Source organism: Mus pahari, chromosome 11, assembly GCF_900095145.1.
Source record: "Mus pahari chromosome 11, PAHARI_EIJ_v1.1, whole genome shotgun sequence".
In the NCBI taxonomy this organism is placed as follows: Eukaryota; Metazoa; Chordata; class Mammalia; order Rodentia; family Muridae; genus Mus; species Mus pahari.
The window spans coordinates 20,240,426-20,250,391 of NC_034600.1; the positions used below are offsets into that span (position 1 = coordinate 20,240,426).

Sequence of the window (9,966 nt, forward strand, 5' to 3'; positions counted from 1 at the left end):
AGGAGTCTAATATTTTATTTTGTTGAATCCAGCAATCTTATTTTTCTTCCTCTTGAAATAGCAAATCAAAAAAAAAAAAAAAGCTAGGATATTGACAGATGGATGATGATTAGCTAATACATAGTGATTTTTAGATGTGGAAACATTGATATTTTGTTAACATTCAAGCAAATATTAAATGGACCTAAACGTCTATATGATTAGTCTCCATTATTTATTATCTGAGGAAGATAAAGCAAGTGATTTCTTAAAATTCTGGCTAGTTGTATCAACTGGAAACTTTATTTGTACACATCAATGTGTGTTAAATTCTATAGGCAGTTTCTTTCAATATAGAGAAGATTTCAGTACAGTACAGTATTTTTCATCTCGGGAATTGATTGAAGTTGCTAGGAATACCACTGTGTTAAAGATTCTGAACCCCTTATGTCTCTAGTTTGTAAAACTTTTTATTTGATGACATTTAAAATTCTCAATGATTTGTGTAGGTTTGTTTTCTTTTAGGCCTAGTGGGCTCATATTTTTAAATAGCTCATATCTTTTATGATTTGAACTCAAATGTTAATATTTTCCCCTTACCAAAAGTACCATTTCATTATGCTATAGGACAATTTAATACAATTATACTAATAAACATTCTACATGATGCCCAGAGAATGTAAATATATACATTCATGTACACATACACACACTCATATGTACATATGCACACATGCATACTTGCACATGCACCTAACCAGGCACACACATGCATGCACACACATGTACACATACACTCAGGCAGGCACACATTTGCTTCAAAATGAAACAGGAAAGAAATGATATTTTTGTGCTCAGATTTGAGTTAAATTATTTCATATACTCCAAATTTTTATAATTTTGAGTTTTTCTGTGACAACTCTATTTAACTATCAACAGATAATGCTGAGACCCACAATCGCCATCTGTTTTTCTGTGTTTTATGATCCAGCTTTCTTGCTTCTGGAAAGGCAGTAATTTGGTCATACATAACTATGAACTGCCAACATACTTATGTGTTCCCTGGCCACAGCTACATTCAACAAACACTCCAAATCTTAAATGTAGGAAGTATTTCAAGTACTTTCTCTCTTTTTCATACCAGAACTGGACCTGGGGAAGGAGCAGACCGTGGTAGACAAATAATTAAGTTATACTGGTAGATCAAGCTCACCATAAATTATGGAAGCAGAAGAGAAATTTTGATGGGAACTGAAGAAAGAAGTAGCAAAGCTTCAGCTTCTGTGTCTTGGAGCTAATGGCTTTCTCTCAGATGAGAAATTAAAAGAAGCAATGATGTAGATTGGCTATAATCGGCCTTAAGTCATCTGAGCTCAATTCTCATGTTAAGAGTCAGTCCTTCTCCATATTTCAGATGTTGCGACCCACAAGCAGTAGGGAATGGCAAATAACTAAGAAACAACCATGATAACTATTTAATGTTTTAGAACATTCTACCCACTAGTTGTTTAGAAATTGTTTTTGCTTGCTTGTTCAGCCATGAAGTTTTTTGGGGAACATAATTGGAGAACTGCTAGGCTCTACCTATTACTCAGCTCCTGAAATAAAAAGAGAAAAAAGTTAAAAATACAGCACTTTAAAACTCTAGTTATAAATAATATCAGGAATTAAAGTACTAATAAGACTTAAATATAGAAAATATAACATCTAAAGTACAGAAATTTTATTCTTTGGGGTTCTTTAATGTGCACAAACCAATTTTTATATAGCACAAACATATTCTTCTCCAAACTTGTTACTTATTGCTTCAAATAAATGTGAACTATATTACAGACATCTGTTTTACTTGTTACTGCCTTCTTCCTAATTTGAAATGCTTGCCTAATTTTGGGTATTTCCAAAATAAAGTAGAAAGGACAGATAAGCTGTCTCCTGGGGGGGGGGAATCAATTAAATCTTACTTGCATTTTTCTATTTAATCATTATGCAAATAAATCTAGAAAGAAAATGGAAATAGTATCATTAAACTTGTCAATTAATACCACTTTCAGTTAATGCATTTATCAAAGACCTTCCGGTTTCAGGTGTACTACCACACCACACATCCACACAACAATGAGCTTTCACTGCTGATTGTCTATGAACTACATCTGCTTGAAACTAGAGATTCCATCTATATGAACCATTGATCGCAGAGAGCTCTCCTGAGAGGTCAAGGCTACAAAGCTTTTCACCACCATCTTGACACTCATACAAGTATTTATTACTATGCAGGACACAACCTGTACGACCACATGCCATATCTCTCAGCTGACTAGGATGAGCTAACTACAAGTATGATGAATGCAGAACTAGTAGAGAGTGATCCTATGGCTCAGTAGTTAGAATACAAGCCTTAAGTATGACTTGGGTTAGTTATGCCTTCACAAGGGAGTGGGAAAGTAAGAATTGAAAAAATGGTCAAAAATGTGTAGTTCTATCTATACAATAATAAAAAATTCAAATAGATTGAGAAGAAATAACTTCAGTTAATATCAACTTTGTAGGAAGCTTTGTTGTACTAAACCATAAAGTAATAACATGCTTATAAAATTAAAGACAGAATTCCTCCTGAAATAGTTTATCAATGGAGCATCCTGTTTCAAAAGTCATCCTGTAAAGTTTATTGTGAATTAAATGAAAGTAATTTTCAAGATAGTCATCTTTTAAAAATGCAACTGTTTTTTTCATTTCTTGGCACATTAGCAAAGAAGTAAAAATATGTAATTTAAGAGGAAAAATAAAACGTTTCTACAGTTAAACATGAAAAGAATAGAAATTAGATTATTCTTTTTCCATAAATAAAACAATGATGTCTTTGCTGAATTTGGTTGCTATAGCACCCTGAAGGTGAATCTAAATCCTTTCTCTCCTGAAATTGAATCTCTAGAATTAAAAACTAAAAAGTGGAAACTACCACAACCAAAATAAACTTGATTTGTCTAGATGTTCAAATGATTTTTTTCCTAATCTGGAGCTCATGCTATTGAGAATTCAGGTATGTGGCCCAATTTAGTCTTTCTCAACATCATATTCACTTGATAATTCATTATAATTTCAAGATAGTCTTATAGCTGTGATCCAAAGTAATGTGACAGATGCCTTTTCTGCAAATAATATAGTCTATCTTACAAAACTGTAAGTATAACAAAAAAAGGTAGATCGATTCTGTCTTTAGGATTTATGGGATTTAATATCATTGCTGAGAGTTATCTAACACTTATATTTTACCAGGCAAGAGAAGACTGTGACTTCTCAGGGGATTATTAAGTGGTAGAGAGGTGAAAAGAGCAGACAATTGTGATTTAAGTTGTAGCTTTGTTCACAGTTTTTACTGGTTGTGTGTTGTCATTTCCCATCTCAGGATGCTTTATCTTCAAATCGAAGCTAACTTACATCAAAGTATTACTGTGGACTTGGAATGGCCTGGCATCCATGAGTGTGGCTTCTCTATTAATGATATGTAAACAATGATGAACTTTCTCTTTTATCTTTGCTTCAATTGTTTTCAGTAGGCAAAATTACAGTAAGAGCCATAAGAGCTCTTTCTCCTGTGTGTGTGTGTGTGTGTGTGTGTGTGTGTGTGTGTGTGTGTGTGTGTGTCCAGATTCTCCCTACAAAGCTTATTGTGGTGAAATGATTATTATTAGGGCTGTATCAAAGATGACTAATCTAACATGATGAAGATTCCTCCATTGATACACACAATAACTTGATCACCTTTTCTCTCCTAAACTGTGGGTAAAACACACAAACCTCAGCCTTTGAGAAACAAACAAACAAACAAACACATAAAGAAAACCAACACCTGTTTGATCTTTTAAAACCAAAACATGTGAAATGAGTAATAAGTGCCATTGTAACAATGAAATTATTTTTTCTAATTTAGTTGTATGCATCTGTGCTTGTATTTAATGACAAGTGTTAATTGTGCACCTGCAATATAGGACTCTTCTCTTTTAAGTAAAATGTATGAAACTATTTTGAAAATACAGAGCTAATTGCTCTTTTAAAATGTGTAACTTTGAGTTTTGGGACGTTATTAATCTGTCAATATTTTGACCTACTCCCTGTATGCATGAGAGCCACACATGTCACCACCATTCCCTCTTTTGTAGGGCAGTGGCTCTCAATCTGTGGGCTGCAACATCTTTGCAGGTTGAATGACCATTTTCCAGTGTTGGTTATCAGATATTGTGCATAACAGATATTTACATTATGATTTATAACAAATTTGTACTGGCTAGTTTTGTGTCAACTTGACACAGCTGGAGTTATCACAGAGAAAGGAGCTTCAGTTGGGGAAATGCCTCCAGGAGATCCAGTTGCAGGGCATTTTCTCAATTAATGATTAAGGGGGGGGTCCCCTTCTGGGTGGTGCCATCTCTAGGCTGGTAGTCTTGGGTTCTATAAGAGAGCAGGCTGAGCAAGCCAGGGGAAGCAAGCCAGTAAAGAACATCCCTCCATGGCNTCTGCATCAGCTNCTNCTTNCTGACCTGCTTGAGTTCCAGTCCTGNNNNCNTTGGTGATNAANAGCAGTATGGAANTGTAAGCNAAATAAACCCTTTCCTCCCCAACTTGTTTCTTGGTCATGATGTTTGTGCAGGAATAAAAACCTTGACTAAGACAAATAGCATAATTTCAGTTATGAAGTATTAACAAAAAAATGTTATGGGCTGGACAGATAGCTCACCGGTTAAGAGCACTGACTGCTCTTCTAGAGGTGCTGAATTCAATTCCCAATGACCACATGGTAGCTTACAACCATCTGTAATGAGATTCTATGCCCTCTTCTGGTGTGTCTGCAAACAGCTAAAGTGTACTCACATACTTAAAATAAATAAGTAAATCTTTAAAACAAATTTTTTATGCCTGGGGATCACCAACACCATAACATGTGGAACTGTATTAAAGGGTGCCATCATTAAGAAGGTTGAGAACCACTGCTTTAGAGTAAGTTGAATATCTTGGAGTCTTAAGGACTGACAGCAGTGAAGAGCTAAACAGTGTTTCTCCTCAAAATAGAACCACTTAAAGAAGACAGCTTTGATTCTTAGGTCAGAAACAAAGGTGTAGTGTAACTTTGATTGCCATGTTAAAATATTTAGTCACAAACAACTCATCTTCTATATTAATTAAACCATAGTATTCCCCCTTGAGGAGAACTGTCACAAGTATCTAGTATCTCACGGGGAACTGCAACAGACTTCCATCAACACTTTAGACTGTATGCATGTCCTCCAAAATGTATATTATATAACATATGTAGACAGTATGAACCTTGTAGGTAACTTAATATTGATTTTGAAGTCAGAAGAGGAAAGAACTGAATAAATTATGTTAAGGATGAATACAAGTCACTAACTTGTATTCATTGTATTCATTGAATGGTTTTATTTTTAATGTACAAAATTGTATTTTGATCAAATAATAATCAATTGTGAAAGAATTCAGCACCATAAAAGTGAGGCAAGAGGTGGTGCACCAAGAAGGTGGGAGTGAATGGGTAAAAATTAATACATCCTAAATTGAAATGGATGAGCAAACAAGCACACTGTATCCATCTAAAAGTACACTGAGATGAATGGACAGACAAGAAAACTAAATTTAAAAGTTGCTACAAACTCTAACATATTCTTTTATGGGCATGGCACGGTTGACAGGTTCCTTACCTAGAAATATGTCTTTTTTGCCAGTAGAGGAACAGTTTAAAGCTAAGGTTCCCTATGAGTCAGTGACTACACCCAAGAGGCGACTTCTCCCTTGATCTAGCTGAACACTGTTAAACACTCCACTCTCACATTATCGTCAACCATTCACTCCTCAGTCTTAGAGTGCATTTCAGAATATATTATTTTTGAAGGAAGACAACTAATAGTGTTTATTTAAACAAAGTTATCATTTATATTTCTGAAAGTGGAAGAAATATTTTTACAACCCATTAGAAATTATTATTTGTCAAAGCAGCAATGCCCTCATCAAATCCGATATGCCTTTTTCTTTTGTTCCCATTTCTTGGAACATTCCGAATATTTCATAGGCGTGCTCAGTAATAGAGGCTTTATTTGCAGGCTTTTATTGACATTTATGGATTTTCTTTTATGTCCACATAGTTGTGTGACTCAGACATATAGGGCAAATATTACAGAAACCATAACTTGAAGGTTCAGTTTGTAAAAGAGGATGTGAGCCTGAAATCCCTCTTATATTTGTTTAGTATTTCACTTTTTTATTTATTCTTTCTCATATATTCCAACCACAATTTTCTCTTCCTCCACTCCTTCCAGTCACCCCACCTCTATTTTCCTTCAGATCTTCTCAATTTCCCTTCAGAAAAGGGCGGGCCTCTCTGGGACATCCACCATACATGGCATATCATGTTGCAATAAGAGAGGGCAACTTCGCTCATATTAAGGCTAGAAGGGCAACCCAGTAGAGTTCCATGAGAACACTAAGCTATACAACCATTCCATATATGCAGAGGACCTAAATTAGATGAAAACAGGCATCTCCCTGATAGTTCAGTTCCTGAGCCCCTCTGAATTAACCCCTGGCTAGTTAATTCTGTGAGGCATTTTTCTTGAATCTTAGATCCCTCTGACTTCTACAATCCCTCCTCCTCTTCTTCAACAGGCTTGCCTGAACTCTGTTTAATGTTTGGCTGTGGGTCTCAACATCTGCTCCCATCACGTGCTTCATGAGTCCTCTCTGATGATGGTCTGCAATGCCATGAGAGGAAGCATTAATTAAAAATGCCAACAAAATGATTCCTATTGATGATCTTCCATACTTGTAGACCAGGACCTAGCAAAATATTTCACCTTTATAGACAAGTGTTTAATTTATTTTTATCATTTACAGTAACCAAACTCCCATGAAGAAGTCCTAGATAATCAAAAGTACCATTTTTCAAATAAAAAAAATCACAAACCTAGCATTTGGTAAAATATTTTAATTTCAAAGGGAACACTAATAGTATAGTACAATAGTAGGTGTTTTTTTTTTCCTGTTTAATTGTTTGGACTATAAGGAAATGCCATAAAGACAGATTGTAAAGGCCAAGTAGATTTTAAAGGTTATGCCAGTGGATCACAAAATATGCATGTTAATGACCTTCAATACAGAATAGAATGTTAATTGATCTTCTAGGAATGATCCTCTTAAAGGTTTTGGTTTAATTAAACAGTAGTGGTATTTAATCCAGTTCAGATAAAATTTTGTTTTTAATTAAATAGCAAACCACATTTTTGAAACAGAGGTTCAGTTTTCACAGAGTGGCTGTTTCAGTATAAACAAAAATCATGTTTTGTTTTGTTTTTTTATAATATGCCGCAAAGACAAGTGTATTTTTCTAATTCTGCTCTCCATTCTCTTATATATGGTTTGTAGGGAATTTAACTAACTTCAGTGATGTTCTGTGTTAGCCAAATTGCAAACTAAATCCATCTATAATGTTTTGAGTCCTTAGAGTGAAATTCTGTTGTCATCTCTTGTTACGACTTTTTTGTGCAGTAGTTTGGGCAGCTGATAAAAGTACCATAAACGGTCTCTTCCCTATCTTTTCTCTCTTGTTCTCTTACTCTCTTGCCTCTTGTTCCCTTGCTTGTCCTCTCCCCCTATTCCTCCCCCCCCTCCACGGTGTCATGGCAGGCCTCTACTTCTCTACTATCCCCTTCTCTGCAGTTCTCTGCATCTACTACTCTTTTAACTTCCCTCCCCATGCCCTAACCAGGGCACCTCCCTCCCCCATGCCTTACCAAGCCCCTGTGGAACATAGCTTGATGTTTCTTTATCTTTTTATGATCACAGCATCCTTTATAGGCTTCAAATTGGCAGTTAAGGAGACTAGGCCTAGATCTCTGTTTCCAAGAATTGGGCAAATCCAGACAAGTCAGTTTCTGGAAAATCCTCAGGCCTTGGGCAGCCAATCAGGTAGGTGCCCACCTGAAGCAAGGAAGGAGAATGGGTCAGCAACAGTTTCTAGAACGTCCCTAGATACAGCACCAACCAATTAAGATAAAGGTCACCTACCCCTCCCTGGAATTTCCCCTAATGCACTTTAAGTTGGGCCTGTAAGCTCATTTGGGCATCTCCATCCTGGTGAGTGGAAGAGCCCAACACTCTGGACTTCTGCAGAATAAAATATCCTTTGCTTTTTCAGAAAAAAAAAATTAAAATAGATAATTGACTAAAAAGAAAGTTATGCACATCTCTCTGGAGCCTGAGAACCCTGAGGTTGAATTACCAATGTGGTAGTGTTAGATGAGGGTAGCAGAAACTGAAGGAAAGGTCATCCGGTTACTGCCCCACCTGGGGATCTATCCCATATACAATTACCAAACCCAGACACTATTGTGGATGCCAACAAGTGCTTGCTGACAGGAGCCTGATATAGCTCTCTCCCGAGAGGCTCTGCTAATGTCTACAAATACAGAAGTGGAGGCTCACAGCCATCCATTGGACTAGCATAGGGTCCCCAATAGAGGAGCTAGAGAAAGGTCACAAGGAGTTGAAGGGGTTTGCAGCCCCATAGAAGGAACCACAATATGAACCAACCAGTACCCCCAGAATTCCAAGTGACTAAAACACCAACCAAAGAGTATACAAGGAGGGACTCAAGGCTTCAGCTGCATATGTAGTAGAGGAAGGCCTGTGCAACATCAATGAGAGGAGAGGCCCTTGACCTTGCAATGGCTTGGTGCCTTATTGTAGGGGAATGCCAGGACAGGGAAGCAGGAGTGGGTGCATTAGTGAGCAGGGGGAGGGACGAAGTAGGGGAGATCAGAGGGGAAATGAGGAAAGGGGATACAATTTAAAATGTAAATATAGAAAATATCTAATGAAAAGCAAGAGAGAGAGAGAGAGAGAGAGAGAGAGAGAGAGAGAGAGAGAGAGAGAGAGANNGNNANANTTCCTGGCTCATATATAGTTAGTTCCTTGATGTGTCCTTATCGCAAGTGAAGAGTATATGTGGGTGTCTTTTATTTATTATGATAAGAAGACTAATCTAATCCATGGCATTTTACTCATATAATCTAATTGCTTCCAATAGGTCCCAACCAAATGACATTATGTTGGGATTAAACATTCAATACTTGAATTTTAGATAACATAACTATGTAGAGCTTGACGTCTAGTGATAATGATTTGGCCGACTGACCAGGTAAAGCGATAACAAACCACATCCAGACAACTACATGAAACAAAGTTTTCTTTATTTACTTACATTATCTAAATATTAGTAAAATTTGCAATATGTTCCTATTAAACTGTTAAGCCCAAACTGACATTGTGAAATCTTATCCTAGTACCGCACAAGGGAACATCTTAGGAGGCAGGTTCTAGTGACTCCTTGGTAAAGGAGTTAAAATAAGGTCAGTTGACCTTGAGGACTTAGAAGAACAGAAGGCTGGGGTACTTCCCCACATGTTAGAAAGACATTGTTAAAATACAACTGTCTTCAAGCCATTGGCATATTTGAAAACAACAAAAAATATCTGACAAGACTTGAACTTGGATTTCTAGCATCTAGAATGATAAGGAAATACTTTTGGGTCTTGAAATCGACAGCGTCTGTGGTGATTTTCTGTGATATCCTTAGATGCCCATACAATTACAAAATCAAATCATTCCATGGTAAGAACTAGTGGAAGTGAATCCTGGGAGATTCTGAGCAGTGGTGTTATTTCAGGAATCAAGGATGGCAATCATGTGATCTCCTGGAATCTCATTAGGCTCTTCCCTCCATCAACACCTTTCCCTTATACAGCACTACTGTAGAATAAGAAGTAAAACTCCAATAACCTTTATGTACAGAAGCTGTAGTGAGGAAAAATGTCATCTCGTTCATAGTTTTAAAATATTATAGAAATTGAATTGAATTGTAGTATAATCTGTCAAGTACTTGCTTTTTTATTTTATATATATATATATATATATATATATATA

The 9,966-nt window shown here is 36.4% G+C and overlaps 1 protein-coding gene across 2 annotated transcripts in view; it reads left to right on the forward strand.

Moving 5' to 3' along the window:
- Edil3 (EGF like repeats and discoidin domains 3) overlaps nucleotides 1-9,966 on the forward strand; it is a 474,094-nt gene that overhangs the window by 368,082 nt on the left and 96,046 nt on the right. The gene's annotated exons all lie outside the window — the stretch shown is intronic.